The sequence below is a fragment of the Coptis chinensis genome, chromosome 1, assembly GCF_015680905.1.
Source record: "Coptis chinensis isolate HL-2020 chromosome 1, ASM1568090v1, whole genome shotgun sequence".
In the NCBI taxonomy this organism is placed as follows: Eukaryota; Viridiplantae; Streptophyta; class Magnoliopsida; order Ranunculales; family Ranunculaceae; genus Coptis; species Coptis chinensis.
The window spans coordinates 27,914,657-27,924,649 of record NC_141456.1 but is presented as its reverse complement, the minus strand read 5'-3'; the positions used below and the strand labels follow the sequence as shown (position 1 = coordinate 27,924,649).

At 34.5% G+C, this 9,993-nt stretch overlaps 1 long non-coding RNA gene across 4 annotated transcripts; it reads left to right on the top strand.

Moving 5' to 3' along the window:
- The first annotated feature begins 6,642 nt into the window (after nucleotides 1-6,642).
- LOC147523273 (uncharacterized) lies at nucleotides 6,643-8,934 on the top strand. Of its 4 annotated transcripts, none has more exons than XR_015196241.1 (6): nucleotides 6,643-6,708; nucleotides 6,919-6,977; nucleotides 7,232-7,304; nucleotides 7,596-7,626; nucleotides 7,944-7,999; nucleotides 8,487-8,934. It is a non-coding gene; the product is annotated as an uncharacterized LOC147523273 (long non-coding RNA). The 4 variants fall into 4 exon arrangements; XR_015196245.1 differs by having other exon boundaries at nucleotides 7,944-8,063; XR_015196239.1 differs by having other exon boundaries at nucleotides 7,596-7,999.
- Nucleotides 8,935-9,993: the final 1,059 nt, after the last annotated feature.

The following is a 9,993-nucleotide window of genomic DNA, read 5'->3' as shown; positions in this document are numbered from 1 at the left end:
GGCGGTTAGCTTATAGGGATAACCGTAGGGAACTTGTTCAAGAGCCTCATCGACCGCCTCTTATCAGCATGACAAGGAACTCGTAAAGACATATCTGGTAACAGAAGTAAGTGGTTTTAGGCTCTTCTCCTTCTGCAATTCTGACTTTCCAATTGCCCGAACGAAGGTCCAGCTTTGTGAAGAAAGAGGCTTAGGACAATCGGTCGAAGAGATCTGCCACCAAAGGGACAGTATACTTGTTCTTCACTCTCACTTTGTTTAGTGCACGATAGCATAGAAAACTTAGAAAACCTCCCAAAATTGGTTGGGAACCTTATCAGTGAAGCAAGCTCTGAACTTGTCTGATGCTTCAATAAAGAGTTGCAATGCTAAAGTAAACTATCTAAAAAAAGGTTACCTTAACTTGTATGGATGACTTCATCGATTCTTATGGTCGCATCTCTAAATGGATTAGAACTTGGTGATCATCTTCATTTGTATGTTGTTGAAGTCATAATGCGAAACTTTAAGTATCATGGCTGACAACAGGATTCCTTAGAATTAGAATATTATTTATCTTTTATCTTTATTTCAACAGATAAGTCGCATAATCTTTATGTCTCCAAATCAAACATTTGAAGTGTTCTAAGGTTGGAAGTTGGTGAAGTATGTGTTGACAGTTGACACCCTTTGAGATCAGACTGTGCCTTCGCTGTAGCGTCTTGGAAAAATACCTCAGAAACACCCTTTCAACACACACACACGTCAATATTAATGGAACACTTCTTGGAAGATTAGAATTTACTCAATTAGTGGCTGATAGATGAGAAACAGGTATATTATATTTTTTTTTGGGTCATATTACTGTATTTTGAGTTTTATTAGTTGGCTTATAAGGTTTCAGGCATTGTCAGTAATCAACCTGTGTTAGTAAGTTGGTGTAAGCTCTGTATGACCTATTTTATGTTGTTTTGCATAAGGATGTAATATTGTAATTAGAGTTTGATCCCAAGAAAATGTGTAGACTGAAGAGCATGTATGCAACTCACAATGTGAGTTTTCTGCTAGCATTTTTCAAAATATGGTATTCATAGAAAATACTTAATATTTCTCTATCAATTTTACTGTGCTACTATATATGTCCCTTTTCCTTTCTAAATACATCATTGATTCACTTGGACAATAGGATGTTGCGCTGCTCTCTTTCTTGAGGGCCTTTCTAAAGAAAACACAAGCGAGGCACGAGAATAAAGGTGGGTTTGGCTAGACTATTACGGTCCATAAAACTAACATCCAAGTAGCTTAGAATGAAATTTTGTTATCATTCTCATCATATAACCCTGCTGAATACTATGAAATCAATAGCTTTAAGCCTCTAACTGATTGATGTTTTTCTTTTTATAATGAAAGAATTAAAAGAGCTTCAGGAGTCCAATATCTCATACATTTTGTCAAAATGAAATATGACTTGATGCCAAATTTTGCAGTTTAGGTATAAAATTAGACATCAGGCATCAATTCAGCACTCTTATGTTTCGTTCATGTTTGTTTTTCAGTACATTGGAGTTAGCATAATTTTAGTGCAATTAGCACATTAGAGTAGCATAAGAGTGCTAAGAGTAGCATAAGAGCAGCTTGTTTTTCAGCACATTAGAGTAGCATAAGAGTGCTAAGAGTAGCTTGTTTTTCAGCACATTAGAGTAGCATAATTTCAGCACTCTTATTCTACTGTTTTATTTTTTCCATCTAGATGATACTGCTGATAGATTATTCGAGTCTAGTTGCGTGTGGGGATTGTATTGTCAGTTTTAGTAGGCTTCTGTCCTCACCCAAATGAGATGATAAGTGTAGAATTGTTTTGCAGGAAATTAGCAAGCTCAATTCACGGTGATGGGCACAAAAAAATATAACCCACGGGCGGGAAAGATGAGTTTGGCTAATCTTGGCGAAAATTTAGTCGTGCATTGTTAACATTTGTCTAGATTCCACGGGACATTATACACCATGCAAATATGTTCGACTAAGTTGTTTGCATGATTATTGTTTAACCATAGAAAAAGAGTTGGGACCAGCTTTTGATCCATCTGATAGGACTATAATATGGAAAAGATCACACCAAACGAAAAAAGGAACATACAAAGACGATGCTGCTAAAGAAGTAGATGAAAAGATCGTAAGATCCTATTAACTTTTTGTCAATACTTTTTATGGTCCTTATCAATGCTTGTGTTCTAATATATTCCAATTCCTTTTTTATTTGAAAAAATATATATTAAGGATGTGCTGAAAAAGCAAGTTACAGAGGGGAAGGTATCTAGTCAAGGAAGCAAAGACGTCTTAACTTTAGCATTAGGCACACCCGAACATTCTGGTCGTGTGAGATCTGCAGGGAAGGGGGTTATACCCACCACGTACTTCAGCCTCATGAAACGTGGCTCATGGAAACGCATCGCTAGCCTTGAGTCAACAATTCAAGAGGACCAAGAAAGAATACAAGAATTACATACCCAAAATTTGTTCGAACAAAACCAGAACGCATGACTTCAAAAAGAATTAAGGATGGTGTTAGAAAGAGTCCACAGGTTGGAGAATGGAGGCTCCGAAAAGATCTCTTCAAACAGCGTTACTAGTGTCAGTAGAGATCATATGGTACGCTCTTCTACTAAACATCAAGGACATAAAGTAGTGAGAAAATTTTAGCAAGTAAGTATTTTTGTTTATCATGATCCACAGCTTTCTTTTTTGTTCCATGCGTAATAATTTGTTTTTTTTTGACATGTAGTCCAAAGACAAGGCCAAAACAACCCAACCGTCATCAAAGCTGAAACCTAGTCATGTAAAGAGAGTAGATAAGAAAGGAACATGTCAATCACCTTCTTTGGGTCCCAAATCTGGTCTAGGGAAGGTAAATTTTAATTAACTTTTTGCAATATAGAAATAATTTGCTTTGGTTCCAATATGGTTTGCTTGGCTGGTTACGAGAGCAAGAGTGTAGTTTAGCTGTGAATTCTAGAACAAATATTGTTGTTAAAGGATTGGTCTATGAGGAGTGTGGACCAAACGATAAAATTCACGGTCATATTTTGGGATCTGGGAATTTTCGTGTGGCAGTTAAGTCACTTGTTTCTAAGGATGCTGGTCGTTACCATCTTCCTATACAAGTGAATGATGAGATCATGTATGTGGAAGATGCAGTTGGCACACAAGTTCCGTTGCCAAAAGACTTTGTTCTGCTTAAGGACGACATTGAGGTAAATTGAGAGAGTCTTTTATATGCAATTATTCATTTTTCCATGCATAATAATTTGTTTTTTTTTTACATGTAGTCCAAAGACAAAACCAAAACAACACAACCGTCATCAAAGCTGAAATATGATCATGTAAAGAGAGTAAATAAGAAAGGAACAGGCCAATCACTTTCTTTGGGTCCCAAATCTGGTCTAGGGAAGGTAAATTTTAATTAACTTTTTGCAATATAGAAATAATTTGCTTTGGTTCCAATAGGATTTGTTTGGCCGGTTACAAGAGCAAGAGTGTAGTTTAGCTGTGAATTCTAGAACAAATATTGTTGCTAAAGGATTGGTCTACGAGGAGTGTGGACCAATAGATAAAATTAACGGTCATCTTTTGGGATCTGGGAATTTTCGTGTGGCGGTTAAGTCACTTGTTTCTAAGGATGCTGGTCGTTACTATCTTCCTATACAAGTGAATTACGAGTTCGTGCATGTGGAAGATGCAGTTGGCACACAAGTTCCATGGCCAAAAGACCTTGTTCTTTTTAAAGACGACATTAAAGTAAAAGAGCCTTTTATATGCAATTTTTTAATTTCCGATTCGCTATGATTTTAACACCTGGTTGGTTTGAATTTTCACTAATTTAGGAAGAGACAAGTAAAAGTAGTACTAGTCGTCATCAAGGTCCAATTGATTCTTTCAAGGGACTGCTCAATATCATGCTTCCCGGAACCCATGGTGTGGTATTTTTTCCAGTTGGAAAAGAGTTGTTTGGAGAAAATACAGAAAAATTTGTTATAGAGAAATGTGGTTTGTTGGATGTGTGTAATATGGATAGCTTAGAAGTTGTTTGTTTAATTGCATACATGAGGTAAGCATATCTTGAAGGTTTTATTATTGGTGATTTTAATCAAATATTAGTTATTTAAATTTATTTATGACAGTGATTTTTTCCTTTTAGAATCCTTTTATGTTGAATTTGTGAGAGCTGCTTGCCGTGACATCGTTGGATTTGTTAATCCTTTATCCTTTACAAGAGCAGATGGAACTGCTAAAACTGAAATTATTGTAGAAACATTGCGGAATGCAAGTGGAAAGAAAATTGTTCTCATTCCTTACAATCTAGGGTAAGGACATAAACAATCCTATCACAGTGTATTGTTTAAATTGATAAAACTATCTATTATACTGATTGTTTTCCATTCTCGCCACCCCCTCCTTCTTTTCTTTCATAGCGGCCATTGGATTTTAATTGTCATTGATCTATCACGTATGTCTTTCATTTGGTTGGATTCGATGCATGGTGAACCAAGCTCGGATATAGCAATATATTTTAGGAGGTGAGCGTAGCTATATTTTTTGACATATCTTAACATTTTGAGGTACTACCATAGTGAAGGTACATAAAAGATTAAATTAAATGAAGTACCAAAGACGTCTCAATTAGACTTCCCACTAGCGATTGTGAATTAAATGTTTTGCATTTATCTTATTGTGAAGTCGCGGTCCTCACATTGCAAAGGGTTGATGGGAAATGAGTTCATTTGAAGTGGGGACAGTAAACAAATCCTACACATTATTGTCTTTTTTCTTTGAAAAGTATATGTTTACATATGTTGTGAGTCTATATGTTAGGGCCCATATCAACCAGGTGGCACAAAGTGTGGGTATTATACAATGAAGTTTATGAGGGAAATAGTAGAAGCTTGTTCAACTGGATCATTTGAAAATAAGGTATTCGAAAGTTTTGACAAACACTTTATTTGGCTCAAAGACTTCGCCTTATTCTTATATAGTAACTCCACATGTTGTGCTTTGACTCATCCCGATGACAAATTTAGAACTGAAGGAGACATACACGCAAGATGAACTTGACGGTGTTCGACTCGATATTATTCAGTTCATCCAGAAAAATGGGGTGTTTCAGCCGGAAACGAATGAGGATGAGTTTTAGCTATGTTCGGACCCCTCCAGTTTAATTTATGATTACCTTCTTAATTTATGAAAAGGAATTTGAAGTTTGTTTTCTTAGTGCACTCAAAAAATTAATGGAAGTTTATTATTATTATTATTATTATCTTTTTTTGCAATGTTTGATAGTTTATTGTACATTTTGGAATTTGTTGGGAAGATGGAAATGTTGTATGTAGGCAGGCTGTGTAAATTTTGTTATGCAGGTTCGGTTTTTAAGTGGAAGACTGTTACTAGTATTATTATTAAAAATATATATATATACCACGGTTTGGCATAAACCGTAGTGTTTAGTATAACTATATACCACGGTATTATAACACATCTATTATAATAAAACACAATGGCAGGACAAAGAGTGGTCGGGATCGTCTGGGGATCTGAGTTAGATTGGAGCAGATGTACGATCTAGAGCATTTTGAAACTCCTTTTCAATGCCATTTAAAAGTATTACTTGATGAACTAAATGTTTTGTAATACAAATTCAATGCATGCATTGATATGTAATCAATATTTCAATTAATAATAATTTAATGAGCTAAACCTAAGCATTGGAACCACATAATTTGTGTTCAATTCATACACTAGTTACACATCGGATGCCTACTTTAATTTAATTTAATTTTTAATTAATAAAAATTTAATGGGCTAACTTTAAGTTTGTTCCTTTTATAACAATTAACAAAATTTATAACGGCTTCTCTTCCCAATCAGTTGTGGGATTTTGGATTGGGCTTTGTTTATATTAGACTAAACAAAACGTAAAGGAAGAAACCAAAACGTCAACTTCTGAACTTCCAATAGACCCGCGAATTAACTCCACCATCAAGTACTGCTTAAAACAAAGTTGGCTGCTCAACAACTAAACTCAACATCTCTGACTCCACTGTCTCTCATCCTCTCCCAACAATTTATGATCCTTGAGATGGATTGCGACTGCCATGATGCACCACTCCTATTTTTTCAGGTAGGTTCTCTTTCGATTGTTCGATTTTTTCCCCACAAACTTCTCCTTTCATTCATTGAACATTTTTTTTTTTTTTAAACTTTGAACGAATTCAAATATGGGCATTTTCATTGCCCTTGGATTGTCAGTTTCAAGCATAAGATGACATTATGTGGAATCCAAAAAGTTCTTTCTACATGGTTTAAATAATAAATACTAAAACGCACAAACTGAATGATTGAATGCTTTTCTCATTTATTGAATTGAATACAGACTCTTCTTTTCAATACACAGTGAAATAACAACCATTTGTCTCCACGACTCCATTTTCTTCATTTTTAAGGTTAGGTTGCTAGCAATCTTTTTTTTTTCTCCCCCAAACAAAATGAATTCTATTGCTAATTTTATTGATTTACATTTTTTTGTTACTCAATTTTGAACTAATAGTGCCACTTGACTGTTCCACACAAGCTCAAATGTTGTTGACTGAATGGTTGGTTTTGCGACACGTAAAACAAACGAGAAAAAAAGCGATGGGCTTCGGACGTTAATGGTTCATGGTTAAATGGATTCACAAGGTAAATCCCCTAATTAATTCTCGATGAATGTTAACAATTGTAATCAGAAAGGTACATTATGAGAGTCGTCATCTTCTAAACCTTCTATCTCCCTCATTCAAAAAGTGAAACAATTTCGTTTCAAGTTTATTCCTGTCCTAGGCGTTCACATTGTATGGAATGGTGTTGTTATCTCACTCTTCTTCAAAACCATCTCATTTGGTTTGCTAGATAATAAATGAAGGCATGGGCAAGACTCTGTGAAGCATGTCTTTTGTGCAACATTGAAGGTACACAAACATTTTCAAACTTCTCCTTTTCTGTGATAATGGTTCATGGCTCCATTGAATTAGGTGCATCCATTTGTATAATTTTATGTATAACTGTTCTTCTCTTATTTATTTTTAGCATCATCAATATTACAGTTCCAAATAAAAAATTCAACAAACATTTAAGAACACTTCTGCGTAATTTTTACTTTCTAACAGTAATCTTTAATTTCTTTTTGTATCATATTTACTGGCCAATCTCTCTGTAATGACAGTGATTTGAGTCAGATAATCATGATAAGAGAAAGTGAGATAAACGATGTAGCTTGAAATGCAGTCTTTCCCAAGGTATGACACATTGGAATCTTATTTAATGAATCTAGGAAGTTTAAAACTAGCGTTTCCCAGCTAAAACGACATTAAAGGATTCTTTTTGAGTAACGTCAGAATCCAGCAAAAAAAAATCAGAAACCATTCCAAAAACCCCCGGAATACCGACTCTTCTATCCTGAAAATAAATTACTCTATTTTAGAACGATGATCACTCATATTCCTTCTTCTCTCAGTGGCTTCCTCCTCTTCATTTGTACCTGATATGATTATGTTTTATCAGCTAGGTTCTTTGTTTGCATTGTGCAGGAACACTTATCACATGAAGATGGCCTTTCAGGTACAATTGTTTCGTGCATGTCTAAGTACGCCCTGGTTTAACTCTCGGCTTCACTAAATGTTCCTTCTGAGTGTTGATTATTCACTAGCTTGAATCACATATGTTACAATTTGTAAATTTTCTATGTTCTTGGCTAAACAATTTTTTTTATATATATTTTGGTTTAGTTTTTCTTTTCTAATTTGTTGTTTTGTTGACTGAATATGGAATTTGAATTATACTTCCCGAAGTGTTTGTTATATTCTAATCAGTAATACAGAAAGAACTATTGTTTGTTAGAGTGCCTCAACGAAGTAACTTTTTTTTTCTTAACTCAGGTCCAATGACAAACTTGCAGCCGATCAAAACTCGACTTGACCATAATTGGAAAAGGGTATAAACTCTAATAAAAAAGCACAACTCTAATCCCGTTATCTGTTTTCCTAGAGCTTTGACAGGTTAGATTCATTATTTTATTTATAATTCTTCCTTTCTTTTATTTTTTCAAGAAAAGCTCTTCATAGTAACCATACACCTAAGTTGTCATTTCACCCAAACTAGATAATTACTTAAGCTCTCTTCATATTCATCCAATGTGAATTACCTCTGCCATGAATGTGTGGTTACAAATAATCCATACAATGTATATTTTGCTTTACATCAATTTGGAAAACATTGACGTTACTAATTTTGAGTTTTTTTAGACAACTTAGTCAATGTATTGATTCAAAGGTCCATTCTCTGCCATGAATGTCTGGTTACAAATAAATCATTTTAGGCTAATAGTTTGGTTTTTGGTTTTGGCAAGAGTTTGTTATTGGTTACGCATCCTATTAATATTGAGAACCATATTACCAACACTTTGCATTGTTACCTTTCAGATTCGAAGGTGTGATCCAACATCTAGGAATGGAAAATCCAGCTCCTGCTGTGAGCCTTTCTGAAGAAGAACTACGTACAAATGGAAGGGTTAAAATAGAAAAATTGAAAGAAATAGGAAGAGACGGGTCTTACAGGGTAAAACTTTATTTGGACATTTTAAATAATTTATCAATTAGTTGACCTTACTATCATAAAACAAGGGAAAATGTAAGAGGAAAGTTGTTTTTAAAAAATGTGTCCCGACTGCAGAGTTGAAGTGAAAGACGACAATAAGTGAACTTCGAAGGCACATGGGGGTGTTGGTTGAAATGTAGAAACCAAATAGTGATTGAAACAGAGGTGAAGAGACATTGGATTTCGTGTGTTTATAGTATGTTTTTTCTTTCAAGAGATTTGCATGGTAGTAATAGTGTTAGTAGTTATCTTCACTTATGTGATTTTACTAAGCAAAGCAACTGCATTATTACTCTTATGGTGATTTCCATGGAATTGCTCTTATGGTGATTTCCATGGAAATGGCATGCTTCCCTATTTTCTTTTTCATTTTCAAAATTATGTTTTTGTAAACTGTGTTTGAGATTCAAAACTTGATTATATATGAACTTTTGAGTTGAATAGGGACAACAAAAGGAACCGAATATTGGAAAGAGAGTATTGCAGGAATAGGTGTTTCCATGCCTTGCTGAGATAAACAAGGCATGTTTACTTTTTCATGGGGTTTTGTCTTTGTAGACTGTGAGTGTTTTTTTTTTAAAAAAAAAAAAAAAAAAAAAAAAATGATTATTTGGGGTTTTGTATGTGTGTTATGTAGGGTGGTAGGGTAGTATTCATTAAAAGGAGGTATTGTTAGCTAAATACCGAGGAGTACTTGGTTTTAGAAAGCTGATAGGCATATGCTTAGTGCACTGAAGGTCCTGTATTCATTTCCCAAGAATTTAGAAATCAATTGAAGTGGAAATAATGGTATATACATGTCCACTAAGGATGTCATTGTTAAGAAAAAGTTAGGGAAAAAACCAATGTAAACTTCATATACATTTCCTATGCTAGCTTTCAAATGATATTGGGTTGTAAATTGGAATTTGTTGAGAATTTGGACTGATAAAGAAAACCCGGATTAGGTTGAGATTTTATTAGAGAGGAGACAAGTGTTTAGTGAGTATGAAACACCTTTAATTGACGAGTCGAGCGTATTAAAACCACAATAATGGTGGTGTTCCATTTTTGACTTTCTGACTCTTGGGCTAATAAACAACTTATTACTCCCAAGGCTTCATGTTATAATTTTACTTTGTGACTCTTATAAGTGCAACCCATGTTTAATAAATTTCTTTGTAATGTACGTTTATGGTGTATGTATTTTGTGAGAGTAGGTATTTTAAACTAGGAGCTGTATTTTCTGCTTTGTTTTGCCATTATTAATTAACTTGAGTATAAAGCTTTGTACTATAACGGTGCAACTATGTGTTTAACAAAGAAAGGGAGGTAGCTTACTGTTTTCGCCAC